Raw genomic sequence first — 19277 nt, forward strand, 5'->3', positions numbered from 1 at the left:
AGCATGAACCTTTTTCAGTCTGATACTTTAAATGGTGTGAGTTGTGGAATAATGGTGAGGTTATGAAGGAAATTGTGGTTTATACTACTGCAACTCAGGCTTCAGACCCACCTGTGCTCTTCTGTAAAAAGCAGAAAACAACTTACATGGGATGGTCAAAGTTTTCTCATCTCAGAACTGGTTTTTTTTCTGAAAACCAACACTAAATGGCCCTGGAGAGCTCCACCAGCCCAGACTTGCACGTTTCAGAGTGCTGTAGACACAAGCCTCAGGTGATTCATAGCGAGTAGAGAAGCTACATACGCAAGGAAGGGAAAGAAAGATGTCTTTGAGAGCACCGGGCTGCGTTGTGCTGGCTTTCCACTGCACCAAGTACCCGGTGAGTACTAAACATAACAGCAACATTTAAACTCTTGGCACAAAACCCCTCAATGTCTTCCTAAGAACAGTTGGGCCATTAGCAGCCGTTCAGTCAGACAGAGCACGGCTGTCTCAGGGCTATTAGGTGGTGGGGAGAGGTTGGTATTGAGAAAATGTTGTACTGGAGGATCACACTGAGCAATTGCTTGGCTCAGCTGAGAGAGAAAGGCAGCCCTTGCTGCAGGGCTGATGGATGGGTGGAAGCCAAAAGGGAAATCAGCACTTCATAAAAGTTAATGACCAAGGATATACTTCTTATGAGTCCAGATCACAGCAGGATTCAAGTGCAAAGCACTGGACTATTTCCTCTTCCATTGCTCTCTCTTGTTCTGGGCCAGTCTCCCTCTCTTTTTTCGTTATTATTACTGTTAGTTTTTAATAGATGCCTTTGTGAGGAAGCCCTGAATAAAGACACCCTCCATTATTTTCTTCCATGTCCCTATCAGATCTGACTCAGCTGGGCCACCCTTTTTCTTTTCTGCTTTCCCAAAGGTAATATCTCAAGTGAGATTGAACATCCTCTTCCAGACAGCCCATTTTTGGTAAGAAAATTAATGCATGAAGCCAAACATTGGCAGATCTTAAGTCGTTATCCTGCACAGAGAGGGGCACTGGTGCTCTGAGTTCTAGGCATGAAGTATGTATAGACACCTATGCTGGCCAAGACTCACTGTGACACAATAACTAACAGTCTAACAATAAAAAATGTAAATAAAACATCTGAATTTCTTTTCAAAAAATAACCTTCTCCTAATCATTTAATTTTCTTTCCTTTTCACCTCCATATTTATCCCTCTATTTTACCTGGCATATTTTAATGCTTGCCTATTCTGTAACCAGCTCTGTAAATATTAATCCCAGTATAAGCAATTTCTGTAAAACTCCTACAAGTGGGCAAGGCATGGGAGATGAGTTACAGTGTTTGTGATCCAACCAGAAGTGCCCATGCCAGCTCCAGCACGATGGTTGTGTCTGCACAACACAGCCCTGAACTCATTAAGTCTTCTCACTGGTTTGAAAAATTAGAGTTTTATTCCAAACTCTGTCATTCATTCTGTGACCACAGGCTAAATATTTCCTCTTTGTTTTCTGTCTTCCCAGTTGTTAAGGACTCATAAAGATTCTACTCATTTTTAAGGCATTTTGAGCCATATGGGATGGGGCGGGGGAATCCATAGGCATTCAGGCTCAGTTTTGATGATTATGGTGAGTGGCATAAAACAGGAAGAAACCCAAGTAAAAATTCAATTCTAAGTTTGGCGCTATAAAGAAAGCTCTGGGATACATGAGCAAGAGACAAATCTAAAACCAAAATAATTCCAATAAAGCTTGTAAGATATAGAGTAAATATGAATACACTTTCAGTATTCTGCCTTATCAAAACTGCATTTATGATGGAATAAAAAATTATTGCATTGCTAAAGGAACAGTCATAACTGTAAAGAAAAAAATGTTGAATTATTATGGCAGACTACAGAGCAACAGAGCATTTATGGCTCCACTCAGGGCAGACTGCTCAGTCAGGGTTTTTCTCACATATATTACCATATAAACCTCCTGTGCCACTTGCAGTTTTGCAGAGTTCAGGTGATGGAAGTGTAAGAGGGGGATAACTTTACTTATTGCCGTGGAAACCTCTTTATCATCCATGTCTAGAGTTATTGTCCTTTTACGTGAGTTGGAAAAGTGTTCATTAACTCCCTGACATCTTCTCTTAACCCCAAAGTTTCTTTCTTCACACATGCATGCACACCATTATTATGGGAAGATGTGCTTTTACAAATCGTGTTACCAAGGTTGCTACTATCTACTTGTCATCATTGTGCAGCTCTGACTTATCAGGTGAAAATAAATTATAACAGCACAGGACTGTCCCAAAATTCAAACACATGAATAGTAACCTCTTTGTCTGACTATTTCTGGGATAATGAATAAGCTCAGTGGACCGCAAGTTAAATATTTCATGATAGTTATATGATTAACTCATGAGGTTTTTGAGATTTTATGGCCAATATGATCAGGTCTATCTTTGTCCTTGTCAAGGAGATACATCCTTTTGGTCTCCATCTAAGGTTTCCTTTGCTACAGGTGCAGCAGTAGGATAACTAATCCCAGTCTTGACTGGGAAAGAGAAAAGACTATCCAAGTTTGCTGAGATTTTGAGCTGCTACTCTGCCTTCGAACTTATCCATTTCCATGGCAATACCAAGGGAAAGTACAGCATCTGTGCTGCAAAGCTTGCAGACAGCTTTTGAAATACCAGAATTTTTTGTGGGTACAGATGATATTGAACATATGGTGTTTGAAAGAGTGGCCAACATTGTAAAAGCCTTTGGAATCATCTGATGTTTTATTTTGTGTTTCTCCACCCTCAGCTTTTAAGTCTGTCATATTTTCCTAGTAGCAATATAGTGACCCATTTATGGCAACAGCTGCACATTCAACTTGTTACTGGTGATGTTATTTACCACAGTGAAAAGGAAAGATTCAAGAATACAATGATGACTCTAAATAAAAAAAAACAAGGGGAAAAAAGGGAAAAAAACCTAACCAAACAAAAGCAATGCTTATACTTCATTGTATGGCCTGGATTATCTTTCCATGACATATAAATGCTACTTGGTAGGCACAAGTTGACTCTGCATGCTCATGTTACATGTGCAGCTGAATCAAAAGTCCTCTCTCATCTATGAGGCCAGTGTTCTAGATATTCCAGGCAGAGAGCACAGCAGTTTCTATCAGTGATGTGAAACGTCAGTGTTTTGAGGGGGGCCTGAGTGCTGGAGAGCTGGCCAGAGTAATGACCCATATGATTTGAGCATCGTTCTCCCTTTATTGTTTACCTACACAAGCTCATATCTACTTTTGCAAAGATTCACACCCTAGTCCCTCTAGATGGCCCCTAATCCGCAGGGGAGCCGACCAGTGTATTGCTTTGCCAAGGACTTTCAGGGCTGCCTGCAGCCAGGTGCTTTCCAGGCCTGCCTGCAGCCAGGGGCCAGTTCTGGGCTTTTTCCTCAGCAACTGGGTTGCCCAATCTTTCCAGGGGTATCATATGCCCCTGCTCCACAAGGAATCCCTCTACAGCAGTGAGCTGGGAAATGCCATGAAGCATGAAGTGATGAGTTGCCATCGTTTTTGCCAGGCTTCATAATGCACACTGGCTTCATGTTACACTGTGTTTACTTGTGCTCGTGTATTAATTTGGTTAGGAAATATCTAAAAAAGTAAAGCCTTAAAAAACAGCTTTGGCTTGTTTCATTCTTTCTTAAATTTTGTGCAGTTTTTCTCAACCTTACATTTAAGTAAAAACTATTCTTTCTCAACTCATGCATTATGCAGTTCCCAACTCTCTCCATGCATCATCTGTCTCACGCTGAGGGATTCTAGTTGAGACAATGGCATCATACCACAAATGTGATTTTCTGCTATTAATTCTATGGAAAACCTCCTCTGGAATAGTTTAATTCCCTGGCATTTCCTGGGTATCTCATTATTTGTGAATTCGGGCTTCCAAAGCCTGTCTGTATAAAACAAACCTCCCAAGGCACCAAATTTCAGGTTTGAAAAGTCTATAAACTTCTGCCTTGGGCTGCATTGAAAACATGAGTACTTTGGGGCATCAGACTTTCAGTTTTGACCTAACATGTCATGAGACACTAATCCAAAACTGCATCAAACCAATCATTCAGATGAGTAACTAATAGTTTATTCAGAAGCTGGCAAAGAGACATCCTTCATATTTCATATGTGTCTGTCTGTGCTCTGTAACTCAGCAAAGCAGGATGTTAAGCCTGTATATCTTTTTCTAATTGTGCATCTGCACTTCAGGCAGACCGGTTCACAGCAAATATGGGACATGTCTCAGTTTCTCCTCACATCTCTGCAGTTTCAAGTCACCCAAATGAGTTTCCAGTTGGGATTGTCTGTAATAGGTGGCAGGAGAATGAGAAACTTCTGCACACTGACAGACTCTCACCGGATGCACACAGACAGAATTAAAGGAAATCCCAGGAACAGACTAATAGCATTCAGAATTCCATCTCTGGAAAAGGATGTAAAAGCTAGTGAAGCATGACGAGATTATTCATTGAAAGCTGTCTTGCAGTCAGCTCATGGGACATCCATACACTGCAGAAGGGAGGTTTTAGTTCATAGTCAGTTATGGCCTTAAAGTGCTTTTTGGTTTATGGTGCTTCTGAAGTGTTTCAGAAAAAAAAAAAAAAAAAAAAAGCTCAACAAAGATACGAAAATGGAGGCTTACAAAACAAAACAAAACAAAACAAAACAAAACAAAACAAAACAAAGTTTTCAAACTGTTACAGAGAGAACAAACCTTCATATTTGGAAGAGATGTCCATGGAAATGTCAAGAACCCAGCCCCATGGGCAAGGGTCTTCAAAACCTTCTACAAGGAAGAAACTCTTTGGTTCCCTGAAACCTGAAGGATGGTTTTTGTACTTCATGCAACCAGGTCGACAAGTGGAGATAAGAAGTCAGTGAGAGGGAACACAGGGCTGTTTAATATTTGGCCAACCTTTATTTCTTATTTAACTTATCATTGAGTTAATTGATTTGTGAGAGATCCTTCAAGCCAGTTTACATTGCCTGATTGACAGCATTCTGTACCTAAGTCCTAAGCATGAGCTGCAGAGGGCATGGTGGTGAAGGCTCTACCACAACCAAGGAAACTTCTTGCAGAGGCAGCCTAGGTTGAAAATTTAGTTCAGAAATGGTGGAAGAACTAGTGAGTGCCACAGTTCCACCTGCGTGGTTCTGCCTTCTGTATTCATTCCTTGCCTTTTGGACTGAGACTTCCTATAAGGGTGACAAGAACAAAAATGTTTTCTCTTTTTATCATGAACATCTGCATATTGGGAACTGTTTTGGTGCCTTAAAATCCTCTTTAACAAGACACAAAAAGAACTATCATTTTATTACATATCTGTGCTTGGTAATATGATAATATCAATTTCATCATTTGTAGTCATCAGTTCAAATAGTGTTTGGTTTTGGGTTTTTTTTTTGGCAACAAAAGAATCCACCACTAACAAGATTTAGATAAGTAATTGCATGAGATTCCAGGGCTGAAATGCTCAGGATGACACTTTAAACTTGAAACTGGTTTCCATAATGTTAATCTCTTAAATATGGTGCCTGGAGATGGGTGGAGGTGAACAACTCTTGATTTGTATTACAACCTTAGTGGCAGAGATGGCCACAGAAAGAGATTAACTGAGAATGTGGAATAGAGCAATCAGACACACAGGATGAGCTTTACAACACTTTACGTTATTGTTCTGTAATGTGTTCTGTTTTTCTTTCTAGAGAACTTATTTTTTAAAGTCAAGGGTTGAAAAAAAATAGAAGAAATAATAGGATTATTGCAGCTTTCCCCTGCAACACTTTTGCAGCCAAAATGATACTAAAGGGATTGAAGTAACCTTTGCATTGCTCCATAGCAACACCAATCTTCCCTCCTCCTTTCTGCCAGCCAGGCACTGAGGCTGTCTCAGGCATTGTCTCACCTATTCAATGACACAGCTAGGGAATGAAAAGGGTGAGAAAAACCCTCCAAAAGTAGAGTAGGAAAGATGAAAAATGTTACCAGGGGGAACAGAAGCATTTGGGGAAGTGAGCAGAGACTGAGATTACAGCCTGGACACCTTTACTCATGACAGCCTCACAGGGGTGTGCAGCACCACCTTTTCTTTCTGGCTAAGCCAGCTGGGGAACTTACACCTTAACATTTGTACATTTGATGTCCAGGCCATCCTTTGCCAAGACTGTGGGCTCTTCTCCAACCCATTCCATTTCCCATTTCCATTTTATTCAAGTTACAGTTTAACATGGTAATTAGTTGCCGTGTAATGGATTTTGAGCTGAGAAAATACATGGGTCAAAGATGCTACAAAGCTGGTCAATTTGAATAGAGGGGATATTGCTGCAAACAAGGCATGGGAATCATCCAATCCTCTCCCTTGAACTCCCAGAAAACTCAAGGCAGCTAGAAAAAGGCTCCATAACTTCATAACTACAGCATGGAGGCAGTTGGTTGCTGTGTTGCTGTGAAGCAACAGCAAAAGAAAACAAAAGAACATTTCATCTATTCACTTTAAGCATCCCTAACTATGCCTCTGTGGAAACTGCAGCTTGGTTTCATTGTGCTGCTGAAATAAACCCAAGATCTTGTGCGACGTTTCAAATAACGAGAACAATATATTTCCCCATTACTTTACTTACTTTAAGCACATGTGTTTTGTAGTTAATGTAGTTCCTGGTGTTGTGAGAGAGCAATGAAAATGAAATCCATGCTTAATGCACTGAACTTTGACAACAGCAGCTGCAACTCAAAATTAAAATCCACTGCTTTGTTTTGCTCCCAGGGTCTGAACCAGCTTTGAGGAAGTGTTGCAGCGCACTGTGAATGAGGACATCTGAAATGAAAAATGCCTGAATGGCTGCCCGAAGGACAGATCAAATCACCAAAAGCAAACAGTGATGTGCCAGGCTGTTTGCTGAATACTCAGGTGAAATCAGACAAAACCCATAAGCCTTGGAAATTTCAAGACAAAAGAGAGAGACTGAATTTTTATCATCTGCTGAAAGGCACTAATCATGGAGATAAAAGACTCATTTAGACTGGCTGACTTGACCCAAAAGCCAGAGGAAGCATTGAAGGCAATGAGGTTTCTGCCACTGGTCTCAGAGCACTTTAGATCTGGCCAGAAGACATATACACTACAATTTTGGATTAAGTTGTCTTGAGAGGGGTAGTGAATTTTTGGTTTGGGCTTTTTTCGGAGAGGTGAGGCGAGAGCTGTCGTGGTTTGGTTTTTTTGCCCAGAGAGCAGCAGCAATGAACTGAACATTAGTTATTTTTGTCAGCGATCTGATGATGTCCTTTAGGTGTTCAACTGCATTTTATAATGACCCAATACCCAGGTTTTGTTCATTTGTTTTCCCCTTGTGTCATCAAGGACCTGCTTTGGATCTGTGGTTGAAATAGGAATTATGCAGGCCCCAGGCTGCCTCTGAAGGAGCGTTCTTTAGGATAACCTCTGCTGAGTGCCTGGCAGGCATCAGCCTCAGCTGTGCCTGGCCTGAGCCAGGTGGAACTCTCTCCAGTGATTTTCTTTAAATATCTACTTTAGTGACAGTGGGAGAAAAATCCAAGGGAGGAGGGGTGTGCAGACACTATGGTCTTAAAAAGATTGTGAATGAGGACTGCAGAGTCACTGGTGCCACACTTGCCTGCTCGCAGGGGATGGCAGCTGTGGCAGCCAGAACTCACCACTTGAAACTGGAGTCTTCCTGCTGCCCATCCTCCACAGAAGAAGCAGTTCTTAGTCGTACAGTGTTCAAGGCAAAAAGTCCATCCTAGAGGGATAAGTGGCAGGTAGGCAAATAACACGGCCCTACTGAGCCTGAAATTTGGCATGTAAAGTTAGTCACTTAAAATGAAAGAAAGTGACAAGGTTTACAGCTGAAGTAGGTTCCTATGATGTAAAAGATTATTGATTCTGTTAAATAATAAAGTCACATTACTGAATGAGTTTCTTGTTATATGTTAATGGCAATAATGTAAATATCTTGCAGATCTCTGTGCGCCATTCACCACTCATTTTCAATGAGGAATAGAAGTAGCAGGAGTCAATAGGTCTGACTCTGCAAGCCTGCTTTCTTTTTACAGTTAACTTTCCATGTATTGAAATGCTCTGAATACAGATTGAGTTGCTTTGTTCGATATTTATTATTGTTCCACCTCCGTTGAAATGGGAACAGCTATGGCTTTGATAAATAGATTCAAAGGCAGTCAAAATTCATTGTGCCTCTTCTAAATGCTTCTGTGTCCTCTGCTGGAGCTCTTTTTGATTAACTCTTCCAGCAAGACTTCTGAATCAAAATAGATTTATTTCTTACTTTCATAGAACATCAGTGCAAACCCTTTTTTTGAACCAGACTGTCCTATGTCACATATTTGTCCAATTTTTTGAACAGCCAAAGCTGTTCCTCTTTTCCATGTTGAGAGACATGGTACTCCTTCTTAAATCATGGAGGCCGTGCACATGACAACTGATAGATAATTAAAAATAAAGGTGTCAGAATCTGGCAGTAGAACTTCATTAGCTTTCCAAAGAATACCAAAGAACATTCATTACCACAGTATAAAGGATCATAAATAATTAGTACTAAATCCACACATGCCAAGTGAATGATCAGTATGACTTCATACTGTGATCAACTTGCCTGTTAATTTCATTACTGTGTTCATTTACAAGCTCAATATTTTGCCAATTCTGCCATTCACACTCATTCTCCCAGCATTTGTGTGAAGAGAGAAAAAAACCACTAGCATTGTCTTGCTATTTTCTTAAGTCACAACACCAACTAATTATAAATATTTCACCAAACAATAATAGCACAATCTTGATTTAACTCATCCGCAAGGCACTTGGCTTTTGAAGTAGGATAATATTACAAATTGCAGTTGTAAATTAAGGCAATGTTAAACATGAGGCTGATGCAAACCTTCCGAAAATGCAGGAAGCTGAGCTTAAAGATGTATATTATGTGTATAAAGCTCTTCTTCAAGAATTCATGTTTGTGCCTCTTCCCTCTTCCTTTTATTCATGTCCTCACTGAACGAGGAGTTTTTTCTCCTAAGAGGAGAACTGAGTGCACAGAAAAAGAGCATTGAAATTACTTACTTAGATACACACATAGACATTTTAAGTAAATATGCATTTAAATTTACTTCCAAGATCATCTTTGTCAGCAGCCCAGGATGTGACTCACAAAGAGGGGCAGCGTTAGTTTAAAGTGATTGTTGTGTTTGTTCTGTTATTAAGTTTTGATGCCTGGTGCTACAGGGCAGGGCAACACAGCAGGGCTAAGTGGGGAGAGAAGTCCCATGAAAATTTAACTGGAGGCATGCACCAAGAACCTGGAAACAGCAGAACACAGACACTCTAAGGCATCAAAGGAATGAACAAAATAATCCACTCCTCCTATTATGCTCATTGTCCTTTCTTCCTGAAAGACACCTCCTGCTTTCACCTTTGCTTCAGGTTTAATCCAGACATCTGTTGAACCACCCTGTTTATTGAAACTTGCTGTTCAATACACCATTACTGACAGTTCAGCTAACTGGAAGGCCTTGATGTGGCCCCAGGACAGAAAAGCAGAGCTGCAGCAGGTGTTCAGGGCACAGGAATGGCTCCCTAGCCCCTGCCCAGGCGTGTGGCATCAAGGACTCCTCTGCGAGCTTCAGCTGCTGCCAATTTGAGTAAGTAGCTAAGAGCAGTCCACCTTGCTGTTGTGCTATTTCCTAAATAATCCACAAGCATAACAGTAACAGGTTCACCCCAGGTGTGATTATCAGTAAGTAATATTCCCACTCCCTTTCTATTTTTTTTTGAAAAAGAGATGTGAATTCACCCAACAGAAATGGGAAATATCAATTAAAATAAAATTCCTGATACAGGAGAGAGAAAAACAGTGAAAGCATTTAAAAAGTGTTGAAAGATTCCAATTAATTTTCCATTAAAGAATTGCTCATTGTTTTGAAATCGTACAGAATGAGAATAGAAGGTTACAAAATTATCACAGCAGCATAATTCAATTTACAAAGAATTTTTAAAAAATTTTTTTACCTTCCTAGCATTTATGGATGGGGAAGAAATGTACACAGTCTAAAATATTTTCAGAGGCTCCACTTGGCTCCATAGTTGAGCCGTTGGCAAGAGGCTGCCTGGTTGTATTTCCCAAGGAAGCACTGAAGTGGCCGAGCCCGACGGATCCCAAGTTTTCACCAGGCTGAGTACAAGACAAGGCTGTTAACAGCACGAGCTGAATCGAAGGGAAGAGAGACACAGCCACATTCCTGCCACTGGGCAGCACTACCCAGCTGAGGGCAAGCTGGGGCTGCCCCTCCTAGAACAAAGTTCTGCCAGAGCCTGGCACAGTTGCACATGGAAGGCTGCAGCTTTCCTCCCCCAGGAGAAGCAAGAAAATGTTGACAGCAAGAAATGTGGGGAAGGAGCTGGCTCCCAGTCCTGCTGCCTGGGTTTGGACCACCCAGTCTACCTGAGAGGGCATCACGAGCCTTGCAACTGGTTTGGGACGGCGACACCTCACACTTAGAGGGGGAGGTGGTGGTCACACCAGAAAGCCAGATGCCTCAAAGCAGACAGGAGTCCTGATGGAGTTTCTGAGTCAGCTAATATAATTCAGCAGATTCCACAGAAGACTAAATAACAGGATTTGGTGTCAGAGAGAGACTGCAGGGAGCTTGGTTGTTGTCTACAGAAATTCATGGGAGATACTGCGTTCCTGTTCAGTAGTTCATGTTCAGAAAGTGATTTAGCCACTTGTTTTACTCTATTTAAAACAGTCAGCCTGTTAGTCATAAGAGAAAATAGATTACAAAGCCTGAGAAGCTGTCTTTTTTTCTTCACAATGGCTGCAAGCAGGTCCTCCAATACTTAACTGGCCTGGGCAGTTTCCCTCAGCTCTCCTTTGTCCATCTCCACGAGGAGGTATATCATCACAAGAAACCAAATCAAAATTTACTGCCAGATTAAAGGCACTGGAGATCAGAGCAAGTTGCAAGGAACCACTGTGCATTAGATTAACACTCAGACCAATGCTGCTTTGACTTCCACTCGTTTCACAGATTATCAGGGAACAATAGTCAAGTTAAAACAAGGCCGTTTCTTCTTAGCAGCCATCACGCTTGGCTGGAACTTGTTCTGTCACTGTCTGCACTAATCAGTCACTTCAAAGTTTGCCTGGCACCCTCTGGGGCTGCCCCCCACACACAGCCTCTCCTTACCCTCTCATTTCAACTTCTTCCCAACTTCTGAGACTGGTGGGAGAGAACTCAGAGGGACAAGTCACCAGATGCAGAGCAGGAACCTCAGAAGCATAAGGCTAAACCCAAGCACGAAGGAACATTTACTTTGTGAACTTGGTAGCTTGCCATCTCTACTTCGTTTCCCAAGGTAGATTTCTCTCTGCTTTTGCATCAACAGAGGCAATAACCTTCAGCTCTGCTCCCTTCCTTTTTTCTCCTCTTGTTGTACAATGAAGAAAAACTGACTCAAGGTTAGTGGTAAGAGAGAGCATAGTCTTTAACCATTGCAGTTCTCATGCAGCATTTTGATAACTCCTCTGCTAACAGAGCTGATAGAGAGGAGAATGACAGAGGGGAGGACATTCCCTTCTTGCTCCTTGTCTTCACTACTTTGAAAGTTTTGACTATTTTCACATAACTACAGAGCTAACAAAAATGAGAAGTAAAATGGCTTTTGAAACGTGAAAATTCAATATTAGAAATGTGATGAGAAGACACAAATGTAGCTGTTTGAAAAGGTTTGCTGAACAGAGAACATAGGGCTGTTGAACAGCTCCTGCACAGGAAGAATGAAGAGAGCAAAAGGAGCAGGCTGTGGGGAGATAGAGCAGAGATAGACTGAGATCCTTTTAATTGAAAATTCAATACAGCTTCATTCATTATATATTTTTTATGAAACAGTGGAATGAAAAAGAAAAGGCTTCAATGAAACATGGGGCTTCCAGCTTGCTCAAGAATATCACAAAAGCCCTTATTCTGTTTCCCTTGAAGCCAAGAGAAACATGTCTTTTCTGCTTCAATTTTCAGCTCTTTGAAGCAGAAACTCAGTCTTTTATGTCTCCCTACAGTGCCCAGTGCAATAGGTCTCCTGTCTCAGCAGGGACTTCTAAGTGCTATTGTAATAAAATTGATTAATCATAATTTTTAATAACTCCTTAATATTTCCAGTATCATCCTTGACTAAAAAAATGTATGCAGGCTGAAAAGGCATGAAAGTTTAATTTGGAACACAGTTAAGATAAGTTTTTGCTACAAGAAAATCTAACACCAAAGGTAGTAAAAATGTTGATCATATCAAGCAGATGAAGAAATAATATTAACAGAGTAACAAAACAGAAATCTGGAGTTTACATCTATTTGTAGCCTAAAAATTACATGTGAGATGAGTGGGATATGCAGGGATGCTATTTACGACTTCATAAGAGGGAGAGGTGCTGTTACCCAGCTCCATCTGTATGGCAATGAAGGACCACTCAGAGATAGGTGTGTAAATCTTCCTGATGAGATTCCTCCCCACTCTTTTGCAAAGCAGCACTTAATATTGACTCCTGCACTATCACATAACCCCCACGATAAGCACAGAAATGGAAGGGCCAGCTCACATCTCTCACTGGCTCTGGCTCAGGCAGCAAATGTGGGTGGACACTGCTGCATCACTCTGCACTTCAATAAATGTTTTTAAGGCTTATTTTTCATAGCAGGAGCAGGAATGAAAAATAAGGTTCAATTGTATGTGTCGACAGGCTGGGAGAAGTGCCAGTGTGCCATAACCCCAAGTACCAGCCCAGCCCTTCCACTCTGTAAAGTACAATTATAGTAAAGTGGTTCAGAGCCTGGCAAACATACCAGAGGCACACGTGTGCCTCTCTGCAAATATGCATATGCAGGACTCACAAACAATCCTGGGGTTTTCTTTTTTTCCCTAGTGAAAAGAAGTTAAAAGCCTTAATGTGAACTATCCTTTTCCCTCGCTAGGGCAGATTTCTGCCTGAGGGAGTTTCTCTAGGCTTCCCTCCAAGTCAGTGAAGAACACAAGTATCACAGAAGGGGCCCATCTCCCCCTGTGGGAAACAGGGGATGCTTGGGCCATTCCCATCTCTCTCCATTAGCTAGCTGCCTGAGCCTTACACATCTCACACCTGGCTGGATTAAATGCTGGCTACTTGGATGCCTCATGTCATTTGAGTTGAAGTTTTGTATACCTCCACAGCAAAGAACCACAAATATATCTAAACATGCTAGTTTTGTAGAGAGAGAACTGCCTATTTTAAAGTCCATTTTCTGTGGTGATTAGCAATTTTCCTGGATTTACCAGAAGGATCATTCTGAAGAGTTTAGCTGGACAGAGAACAGTTACCTGGTCTGTTTGAATTTCACAAAAGGAACAAACCCTAAGCCAAGAATTATTCTTGGAAGTGACTCACCAATAGTTAGACTAACTATGTTACATTAATTTCAAACTAATTATACATGACTGGCAACAAAAAGGAGATAAATTATAAATTGCATTTTTAAAAATTATTCCTGAAAGCATATATTTTTTTCATTGAAGAAAAAACATGTATCATGATTTTATTGAAAATCCAGGTCTTGGATGATGTCGGGTCCCATGAATAAGCACAGCAGGTGATCACACAGCTCTCACTGCAACAGAACCCAACTCAGCCTGCTCAAAACCCCAACTCACATGAAAGCCCAGCACTCCTAGCCATGTAGGCCAGGAAAAAACAGTGATCACATTTATTATTTAAGGAAAGGGATAGCAAAATGATGAGCACATCTTGCAGCAGGTATCTGCAGCCTTAAGGGAGGCAGCAGCATGTCCTGCAGCCCCTCTGGCACCGAGTCTCTGTGCTGCAGCAACTGCTCCACTTTATCTCACCAAAATACAAGAGCAGGCTGGGGAAATCTGCTGGGGCACAGCCACTGCAAGTCATCTTGTTTTCCTGGTACCTTAAATATTTTATCTTAATCCCTAACTAGAATAGATATGCGATGAGCAAGATAAAGCAAACTCCTTAACAACCTGCCTCTCTTTTTTGGACAAGCAAGCCCTGACTTGCAACACTTGGGGAAAGACAGTCAGCCGTTCCCAAGACGACCCTTCTTTGAAGTGATATCTTTTTTACTTCATTTGTATTCTGGTTTCCAGCTAAACCAAGACTTGCACTGTCGATCTACATGTGTCTGTTCCAGTCCACTCACTAACAATTTCTGGCAATTGGGCAATTTCAAATTCAAATTCGACAGAGGTAACTCTCAAATATATCCAGTCCCTAAAAACATTAGTTAGCAACTGTGTGAAATAGAAGAAAATTACTTACTTTCTGGAGGAAAGTCAGCTACAACTCAGTGTAGATTTATCCTGTAGAAGTTGTGAACGAGCCATGAAGTCTCATAATATTCCCTCAGTAGCCAATAGGGACATTAGCTAAAAAAGCAAGGGGAGAACACAAATTAGGATTAGAAGACCAAAAGGTATGAGCACATAGGAAACCATATGCCACCAGATTATAGAGTATCTTCTTTTTAAGGAGCAGTTGTTTAAAATTTTTCATACAAGTCTTCTTATAAATTCTTTTTAAACCATTTTTAAGTGTTAGATAATTTTCTTTTCCTGTGTTTCTGGAGTCCTGTTTGCAAAAGTGCCCACTAAAACTTCTGCAGGACTGTAAATACATTTTCTTATTACTTGTTCCAGCCACAGAGCAGCCTTCAGTCTTCAACAAAGAAACCGTGGAAACTTCACCAGATGAAGGTTGGTGGATGGAGGAAGCAGTGGTAGACAAATGGTGGGCCAGAATCTGGCTCTGACTGCATCTTTGGGAGCAGTGAAGAGCAGGAGGAGTGCTCCCATGTTCCAGCTCCTACAACAGACTGCTGGCCTTGTCACCCACTGTCCAGGCTTGCTGGAATCATGAGGTGGTCTTCAACACTTTTCTGTAACCTCATGGTTAGTTTTCCTGTTATTCCTTTAACATACTTTACCTCCAAAGAAGGACATACTTAATTAGAAAATGAAATTACTCCATCTCCCCTTCTTGCTTTAACTTTATCAACATCTTGACTTCACTTGAAGCTATTCTGCAGTCAGAGCAAGAGGGAAGCAAAGACTCCCAGTCTGAATGCAAGCTTGTCTTTTTTAGTCTTTCTTTTTCTAATTTAATTTTTATTTTTGTAATTCTCACATTTCCTCGGGCTATTTAATATGACAGCAGCCTCTTGCCTTGTGTGATACAGGACTTGAACTATTTTCAGAAGCAGCAAACTCAAGGAATAAGAAATAACCTCTACAAAACTTGTCCAGTAGGTTGATTTGATCTAATACTTCAAGACACCTATTATTCCATATTTACTGGACTTCCTCCATCCCCTTCAACACTGTACACTTGCTATCTCTTTTCTTGATAAGGAAACCAACGCGATAACACTAACAGCAGTTTTCCTTTCACCCCTGAGATATGTGTCCTCATAGATTGCATGCAGTGATCCTCTTGATTCATAAGCGTTCCCTGAGTAAATGCTATTGTACCTGGCAGCTACAATAATACTCCCCCACCATACACATTTTTCATACAAATCATGGCCCTTTCCCCAGTTCTTGCTCAAAAGCGTGCTGGGAATGAATGTGTGGAAGTTCCATGACATCTCTCTCAGTGTCTATTGTGTTCTTTTTCCTGTAGCCCATGAAAGGCCACAACAACCACAGCTGATAAAGGACAGAGAGAGAATGTGTTACAGAATAAAGTGACAATGCGACAAATACAGCTCATGGGAGAGAAAGGATGAGCTATTGTGGGAAGGCAAGAGCTCTGTGGGATGCCCAAGGTCAGGCTGCATGGTCAGAAAGGTGATTCCCGGCTTTCTGACCCGTACCAGAGACTCTGCAGAGGAAAGGAGAGAGCAGAGGAACCTCATTGTGTCTGGTCTCAGCGTATCAGCACCCTGGTGTGAGAAGCTGAGTTTTCAGGGCTACCCACTCTAAATGCACACTTCTGTGAGTCCCATCAGAAGAAAAATCACTCAGAGACAGAATGCATATATATCTCCTGAATTACTGAACAGGAAATAAGTCAGAAAGCCAAATGGTTCCATCTCAGTTCAGCGTGCCCCATACTTATTTGCTTGTATTAGTATTTTCATTCAAATAAGCCTCCTCTCCAGAAATAAAGCACAGTGCTAGGAAAAATCACTGGTCCTGCAGCTGTGATCAGGGAATGAATGAGACATGACAGTGCTCTTGTAGATGTTCAGACAGCCTGAGCTTGCCTCAGTCATCTTTTCCTGTGGTGGCAACATCCTGCGTGATGCAGTTCTGTGTCATTTCTGACATTGTCATTTCAGATGTTGTAAAATCCTGGAAGCAAGAGAAGGGACCAGGGTAAGAGGGGAGAAAATAGAACAGAAAATAGCATCTGACAACACATATCCAGTCCTTTGTGTCATTGCAAGGTTGGCATGACTTGTCAGAAGAGCCACCAATCTGACCAAAACGTGCCTACAGCTGGCATGGCAAACGTGCCAAGTCTTGGAAACCTCTTCATGTCATAAACACCAGAGGGGTCCTGCAGCACTTGGTCAGTTGGTTCAGACTTTCCTTCCACATAGCAACCTTCCTCCTTTTTGAGGAAAACACCCAAGTCTGAGATGAATTTGTTTCTGCTAATCAATGATAGCAAACTGGACAAGAAAAAGGCAAGTTTAGCACAATTAGCAGCATCTACACAGGCTACTTTTCCACAGGTTTCTCAAGAGCTGATTCTCTGGAATCTCCCAGCACGGTTGAGCTGATATTGCAGCCTTCCCTCTAGTAGAGTATGGAATTATTTGGGCACGTGTTTTTGTGTACATTGATAGTAAAAGAGTTTTCTGAGGTCTGTCTTACTGTCAGGCTGATCAGGTTCAAAGAGAAGTTGGCCGGCAGATGAATGGACCTCTAGCATAACTAGAGATGGCAGAATTCTTTAGCAAATCATCATAAAACTAGCTAAGAGCAGATATAAAAAGTTTCTTTCTAAATTATATATGTCACACGAATACTTAGAGCTAACCTGCTAAATCGTCATGACTTTCATGTACAGTTTCTCTGCCTCTATGAGACTCAGGCACCTTTTAATGCAAATTCTTTCCATTATCAGATTGATTCCTCAACATTTGGTGGCCTCTTGTTCTGTCTAATTAGATGGACAAAAATATTCCAATTATTCTCTGTTTAATCAACCAAAACCTTTTCATTAGAAAAATATACCCTTTCAGTAGTTTCAACAAATATAAAATGGGATTTTTAAACGGGAATCTGTATGACCATTGGCAAAATTCCATCTCTTTTCCTGCCCTCCCTCCCTCATCTGGGTACTTTGTGTGCTTCAGATCCTGGATTCCAGAGTAGCTGAATGTTGAGATATGGGGAGCAGCATTTCTGAGACACAAATTCAGAAGGACACTGCAGAGCCAATAAAGGGGTTCTAGACATTCCCTGGTGCCAAACTGCTCAGGGGAAGCCAATCTGAAGCCTCCCCATGACGAGCTTTCACTGTTTTCATCAGTGAAATCATAATTTTCAGTTATGGTGACCCTGCAAGAGACTCTCACATATGCATTGTGTTTCTTTCAGATGAGATAAATTTGTGGAAAAACTAAAGATGGACTTGCCAAGGCAAAAGGTTTAAAGCAGCTGTATGAATTCTGTGCTGTGGAAAAGGGACTCTTGATTTAGGTAGCCTTCAATTTTGAGTTCCCATTTCCCAGAAGGTATCTACTTTCAGGTGTCAAGGTTTCAGATTCTTTGTAGGTAGTTTTCAGGTCCTCAAATATTGAGCAGCTGCACCGTGAAAGACAAAATCCTCAAGAATCTCCAGGGCTCAGAAGCCTGAAGTGGAAGCAATCAAAAATTACTCCTGCCACTCTGTGATGTCAGCTGCTTCTGCTTTGCACTTCCAGCAGTAAGAAAAGTGAGAGGGGCTCACTGCTCCTTGGGCGATTAAGAAGAACAAATATAAAGTTTCGTCACCCTCAGATAAAAAAAAATTAGGTCATTCAGTTCTAGTGTGGGTTTTTTTTTTTTCTGATGTACTCCTCAAAAAGGGAAGAGTAGCTTATGGGGAAAATTGGAATGATTTTAGTAAGCAGATCTTTGGGTGTTTGATGTATGAATTAAGAGGTAACAGTGGTTACTAAAAAGAATGCACCACAGAAATAATAAATTACTTACTTTGCATACCACAGGCAGAATGAAAACAAAGAACCACATTATGTTCTCATAAGAGCTAATAAAATTTTTGTTCTTTTGCTTTTAGACTAATTGTACCTGAATTGCTTTATTACAAGACCATTATGTGGTCCATTTTCTAAAGCACTTTCTATTTTTTTCCAAGATGATTTTGGGTGCAAAACTGAAAAAGAATTCCAGGCAGAGGGCTCTTCTGCCACCAATTGATAAAAAAGTCTAGCCTTGCATTGAATGTGTCACACTGGTAAATGTAAATAGTAACCATTCATGAACAAGATTATTTGCAAAGCATGAGATCACAGTACTACTAAAAAGTGGTTGCATTTCAAATTCTTTTAATTCTTTAGTTTATTAGCTGTTGAATTATTAGAATTAGTTTACAAGTCCTTTCCTTTAGCAAGCTGAAACTTGCTTGGAAAAAACAACAACAACATCCAAACAAACAAAACAAAACAACAAAAAAAACCCCAAAAAGAAATCCAAGCTGGGGTTCCGGATGAATTCTGAACTTACAAAGAAATACCAGGTATGGAAAACTCACAAGAAAATTACACAACGTGCCATCATTACACCCTTACACTGTCTCGTAATAGAGAAAAAATAAATTAAGCTCTGAATTTAATTTCAGTAGAAATAAACAAGGAATTAAGTATTATTTGTTAATGATTTCTGCCTGTCAGTTCTATGTTTGTACAAAACTACATCACTTTCTTAAATATGTTGTGTTGTTATAGTTCTTGTTTGCAGCTTAGTATAGTTATTTCTACAGCACTGAGAAAGGCAGCAAGGGAAAATTTTACATGTGTCATTGAACACTACTGGATTTCTCCACAAAGCCAGAAGTACAAATAAAGCCTGGTTTAGTGGTGCTCAGGGTGTTTAGGCGATCATTAGAGATCTCAGAGAGACTGACAGCATAAATACATTCTAGTGTCTTTAAAAGGGAGACTTTCCGTTTGACTTTAAAGTATTTTACACATCACAAAATTT

At 40.8% G+C, this 19277-nt stretch overlaps 1 long non-coding RNA gene across 2 annotated transcripts in view; it reads right to left on the minus strand.

The window, feature by feature from the left end:
• The window catches only part of LOC125329723, a 381901-nt gene that overhangs the window by 115517 nt on the left and 247107 nt on the right, over positions 1 to 19277 (minus strand). For both annotated transcript variants that reach the window (XR_007205241.1, XR_007205240.1), the window contains exon 3: positions 14383 to 14489. This is a non-coding gene — a long non-coding RNA (uncharacterized LOC125329723). The remainder of the gene's footprint in view (positions 1 to 14382; positions 14490 to 19277) is intronic.

The sequence above is a fragment of the Corvus hawaiiensis genome, chromosome 8, assembly GCF_020740725.1.
Source record: "Corvus hawaiiensis isolate bCorHaw1 chromosome 8, bCorHaw1.pri.cur, whole genome shotgun sequence".
Lineage (NCBI taxonomy): Eukaryota > Metazoa > Chordata > Aves > Passeriformes > Corvidae > Corvus > Corvus hawaiiensis.